At 37.0% G+C, this 5,654-nt stretch overlaps 1 pseudogene; it reads right to left on the reverse strand.

The window, feature by feature from the left end:
- Positions 1-3,908: 3,908 nt before the first annotated feature.
- LOC115846158 (ferritin light chain pseudogene) lies at positions 3,909-4,364 on the reverse strand (annotated as a pseudogene).
- Between the last annotated feature and the right edge of the window lie 1,290 nt (positions 4,365-5,654).

Below are 5,654 nucleotides of genomic sequence, written 5' to 3' on the forward strand. Positions count from 1 at the left end.
TTCTTCCTGGTTCAGTCTTAGAAGGTTATACCTTTCTAAGAATTTGTCCATTTCTTCCAGGTTGTCCATTTTATTGGCATAGAGTTGCTTGTAGTAGTCTCTTATGATGCTTTGTATTTCTGCAGTGTCCGTTGTAACTTCTCCTTTTTTATTTCTAATTTTATTGATTTGAGTCCTCTCCCTCTTTTTCTTGATGAGTCTGGCTAAAGGTATATCCATTTTGTTTATCTCCTCAAAGAACCATCTTTTAGTTTTATTGATCTTTGCTACTGTTTTCTGTGTTTCTATTTCATTTATTTCTGCTCTGATCTTTATGATTTCCTTCCTTCTACTAACTTTGGGCTAAGTTTGTTCTTCTTTCTGTAATTCCTTTAGGTGTAAGGTTAGATTGTTTATTTGAGATTTTTCTTGTTTCTTGAGGTAGGCTTGTATTGCTATAAACTTCCCTCTTAGAACTGCTTTTGCTGCATCCCATAGGTTTTGGATAGTCGTGCTTTCATTGTAATTTGTCTCTAGGTATTTTTTGATTTCCTCTTTGATTTCTTCAGTGATCTCTTCATTATTTAGTAATGTATTGTTTAGCCTCCATGTGTTAGTGGTTTTTACATTTTTTCCCTGTAATTTATTTCTAATCTCATAGCATTTTGGTCGGAAAAGATGCTTGATATGATTTCAATTTTCTTAAATTTACCAAGGCTTGATTTGTGACCCAAGATGTGATCTCTCCTGGAGAATGTTCCATGTGCACTTGAGAAGAAAGTGTAATATGCTGTTTTTGGATGGAATGTCCTATAAGTATCAATTAAGTCTATCTGGTCTATTGTGTCATTTAAAGCTTGTGTTTCCTTATTAATTTTCTGTCTGGTTGATCTGTCCATTGGTGTAAGTGAGATGTTAAAGCCCCCTGCTATTACTGTGTTGCTGTTGATTTCCTCTTTTATAGCTGTTAGCATTTGCCTTATGTATTTAGGTGCTCCTATGTTGGGTGCATGTATATTTATAATTGTTATATTTTCTTCTTGGATTGATCCCTTGATCATTATGTAGTGTCCTTCCTTGTCTCTTGTAAGATTCTTTATTTTAAAGTCTATGTTATCTGATATGAGTATTGCTACTCCAGCTTTCTTTTGATTTCCAATTGCATGGAATATCTTTTTTCCATCCCCTCACTTTCATTCTGTATGTGTCCCTAGGTCTGAAGTGGGTCTGCTATCTCTTGTAGACAGCATATATATGGGTCTTGTTTTTGTATCCATTCAGCAAGACTGTGTCTTTTGGTTGGAGCATTTGATCCATTCACGTTTAAGGTAATTATCAATATGTATGTTCCTATTACCATTTTCTTAATTGTTATGGGTTTGTTTTTCTAGGTCCTTTTCTTCTCTTGTGTTTCCCACTTAAAGAAGTTCCTTTAGCATTTGTTGTAGAGCTGGTTTGGTGGTGCTGAATTCTCTTAGCTTTTGCTTGTCTGTAAAGCTTTTGATTTCTCCATTGAATCTGAATGAGATCCTTGCCAGATAGAGTAATCTTCATTGTAGGTTCTTCCCTTTCATCACTTTAAATATATCATGCCACTCCCTTCTGGCTTGTAGAGTTTCTGCTGAGAAATCAGCTGTTAACTTTATGGGAGTTCTCTTGTATGTTATTTGTCATTTTTCCCTTGTTGCTTTCAATAATTTTTCTTTGTCTTTAATTTTTGTCAATTTGATTACTATGTGTCTAGACGTGTTTCTCCTTGGGTTTATCCTGCCTGGGACTCTCTGCGCTTCATGGACTTGCATGCCTATTTCCTTTTCCATGTTAGGGAAGTTTTCGAGTATAATCTCTTCAAATATTTTCTTGGGTTCTTTCTCTCTTTCTTCTCCTGTGACCCCTATAATGTGAGTGTTGTTGCATTTAATGTTGTCCCACAGGTCTCTTAGGCTGTCTTTATTTCTTTTCATTCTTTTTCTTTATTCTGTTCTGCAGCAGTGAATTCCACCATTCTTTCTTCCAGGTCACTTATTCGTTCTTCTGCCTCAGTTATTCTGCTATTGATTCCTTCTAGTGTATTTTTCATTTCAGTTATTGTATTGTTCATCTGTTTGTTTGTTCTTTAATTCTTTTAGGTCTTTGTTAAACATTTCTTGCATCTCTCAATCTTTGCCTCCATCCTTTTTCTGAGGTCCTGGATCATCTTCACTATCATTATTCTGAGTTCTTTTTCTGGAAGGTTGCCTATCTCCACTTCATTTAGTTGTTTTTCTGTGGTTTTATCTTGTTCCTTCATCTGGTACATAGTCCTCTGCCTTTTCATTTTGTCTATCTTTCTGTGAATGTGGTTTTCTTTACACAGGCTGCAGGATTGTAGTTCTTCTTGCTTCTGCTGTCTGCCTTCTCCATTTATCCTTTAATAATATCCTTTAATCCATAAACTGTGGCATACAACTTCAAGTGCATTGTTCTCTTGGCTGGCATAGTCCAGATAAGTAAAGATTAAATGGTACATTTTTGATAGTTTTGGATGCATTGAAGCAGTAAAATCAATTTAATAGTAGTCTGAATTGAATTAAGAATTTAGAAGAACAAAGTCTAGAAAGTCATTGACTTACAAAAATGTGTTGTTGGCTTGATGAAAATGTCATAACTAGTTTTGTGGTATGTGTGTTTATAAAGGAAGTAATATAGCATGATAGTTAATGTAGAAATTCTAGAGTTAGCCCTGATCTTATTTCTAGTTATTAGTTCTGTGACCTTGTGAAGTCTCTTAATGTCTATAACTCTTAATATTCTCATTTCTAAATAGGGTTGAATATAAAGAGCTTGGCATAAAGTTTGTCAAATTACAGGGCACGATAAAGTGTTACACTATGTGACAGAGTCACAATGTATTTGAAAATGGGTGGCAAACAGTAAAGCACTATATAAATGGGAGGTGCTCTTGCCACATGACTTTCATGAGAAACATGTAGATTTCCTGCACAGAGCTGAGATGGGGAAATTGTCAACCAGACATTGTTTGTATTGCCAGTGGCTCAATAAGTGGGAGAAAGGGTTAGCTATAAGTAACAAAATAAAAATATTCATTATATTAAAGATTAGCTCAATACAGGGCTTTTTAGTGGTTTGTTTGTTTTTAACCTGAAAGTACGAATAAGCAACCAAGAATCAATATTCTGAAAATGCATCAAGGGGTAAATGAGTCTTCGAGAGTTTGATCTTCCTGAAGCAATTCTAGTATAGCTAAGATCTTGGCTACTGTTGGAGCATGTATGTGGGGCAGAGGGTATAAATACAAATTCCTTAGCATGATATTCAAGGTCTTCACAATCTTGTCCCTGACACATTTCCAATTTTTCTTTGCAGTATATCCTCCCATATTCCATAATCTTCACTGTCTCTGTCCAAGCCATGCATATGCAGACATCTGTGTCTCTGTTTCACCTAAGATATCTTCTCTCTCTTCCTCACAATTGTATTTGACATAATACTTAATCAGTAACTAGAAAATCCTAAAAGCTTTTCTAGTTTCACTTTTGGAGATCATAACCTCTCTCCCTGTGTCTCCCAATCATATTTCTTTTATCTCCATTTGTACAAATATGTCACTTTACTTTGAATTACAGTTATTTGTGTTTCTTTTCTTCCTTCCTTCCTTCCTTCTCTCCCTCCCTCCCTCCCTCCTTTCTTCCTTCCTTTCTTTCTTTCTTTTCTTTCTTTCTGCTTCAAAAAGCTTTCCTGTTTCCATTTGGTCCAAGGCTTGGGTGAGAGTGCTCCAGAGTGGTTAAATAGCTGCCTAGTGGCTACAGAGAGGGGCTTCAGGCAGAAGCCCTGACACCAGAGAGGGCTCCTCAAAGGCCACTGGGTTCCGGAGGCTCCTAGTCGTGCTTGAGCATGAGCCTTTTGAAGGAATTCTTGCTCAGGCAAACCTAGAGATCAGCCAGCCTGCAGAGGTTGGTCAGGTGGTCACCCATCTTGATGAGTTTCACCTCTTCATCTGGGAGGTGGCTCTCTAGGAAGTCACAGAGGTGGGGGCCTGCACAGGCAGAACCCAGGGCATGGTTCAGGTTCTTCTCCATGAGAATGGCAGCTTCCATAGTGTCCTGGGTTTTACCCCACTCATTTTGAGATGGCTTCTGCACATCCTGGAAGAGGGCACGACCACCGTGCTGCTTTTGCATTTTCAAGAGACTCTTGGCACCCTCGCGCTTCTCCTCAGCCAATTCATGGAAAAAGTGGCCCATGCCCTTCAGAGCCATATAGTCACAGTCGAAATAGAAGTCCAAAGAGAGGTAGGTGTAGGAGGCCTGCAGATGCATATTGACCAGGTAGTTGATGGCGACCTCCACCTCGGTGGAATAATTCTGACAAATCTGGGAGCTCATGGTTGATCAGTAATAAGATGTTAAGCTCAAAAAATGGCGTTGGCTAGTTCTGGTGACGAAGGATAGCTGAGTGGCTGATTCCAAAGGTTGTGACTGGAAAAAAGGTTGGAGAGTGGTCAGAGGCTAGAGCAAGGGATGTCCCTGCGGTCTGTTCCGTCCAAACATCGTTGGAGCAAGAGAGAGATCTGTGGGACTGCTGAGTGCACTGCCTATTTGTGTTTATTATTCTTTTACTTGAAGGCCAGCTCCTTGAGGGCAAGTTCCTTAAGATCATCCTCTGTGTCTTCTGGTCTCCATAGCCCCTCAGTGCCTGGTCCAAAGCTTTGCACACAATGAGAACTAAGAAATGATTTTTGGATTGAGTTGAAATCAGACTTCTTTGAATAAAGTCCATTACCTATAGGAGTATCCCTTCTGAGGTTTTGAGACATATCAGCTTTCCAAATGGCCTTAACAGTTAGGGGTAGTCATTGTAATCTTTGATGGTTTCAGAGAAAGAGGACTTGTAAAAACTTTGCTCTTACCAGTGAAAATGATCAGGCTGATATTGGGTATTAGAAAACCTATAACCTAATAATTTTGCTTACGTCATTGGAAAAGGAACCTCATTAAAAATAGTGGCAGCTGTTCCCTTAATGATACATTAATCCAGAAGCCTGTGGCCTTCTGCAATCTGTTAACATTTGCTGAGGACAGAAAATTTTAACATCACAATTTTTGGTAAGTTTGTTAGATATATTTGAAGAAACATATGTATTGAGCCTCTACTATGAGCCATACGGTGTTCTAGTCTCTAATGTGACATTTGATCAAGACATAGCTAAAAACCATTTTATTTAGAAGACTGAATGCCAAACTTTGTCTTGTGATTTAAAGCAATGAAAATTAATTCACCTAAATGTACTTTTTCATATGTCTTTAATGTATGTATTACTTTCTTCTTATTTAGTGTTTTTCCTTTAGAATTTTTATATCTATCTCATCTATGTAAATATAGAATTTCCTTTTAAAAATTTCTTTATCACTTATTACAACTAGTATCTAAAAACAGTATTTTTTCCCTTATTGTTCCATGCTGTGTTTTAATTATTCTACCTTTTTAAAATTGATTTTTATTGGAGTATAGTTGATTTACAATGTTGTATAACATTTTTTACTTAAACTCCAAGAAAGTGAAGAAATTTGCACTAAGGTGTAAATAAGAAGTCGAAGCTATGCTAAGCATATGAAATGAAGTTAATGAGAACCTAGCAATGTTGAATTAATTTAAAAAATACTTTCTTTATAAGA

This window comes from Globicephala melas, chromosome 4, assembly GCF_963455315.2.
Source record: "Globicephala melas chromosome 4, mGloMel1.2, whole genome shotgun sequence".
Taxonomy (NCBI): domain Eukaryota; kingdom Metazoa; phylum Chordata; class Mammalia; order Artiodactyla; family Delphinidae; genus Globicephala; species Globicephala melas.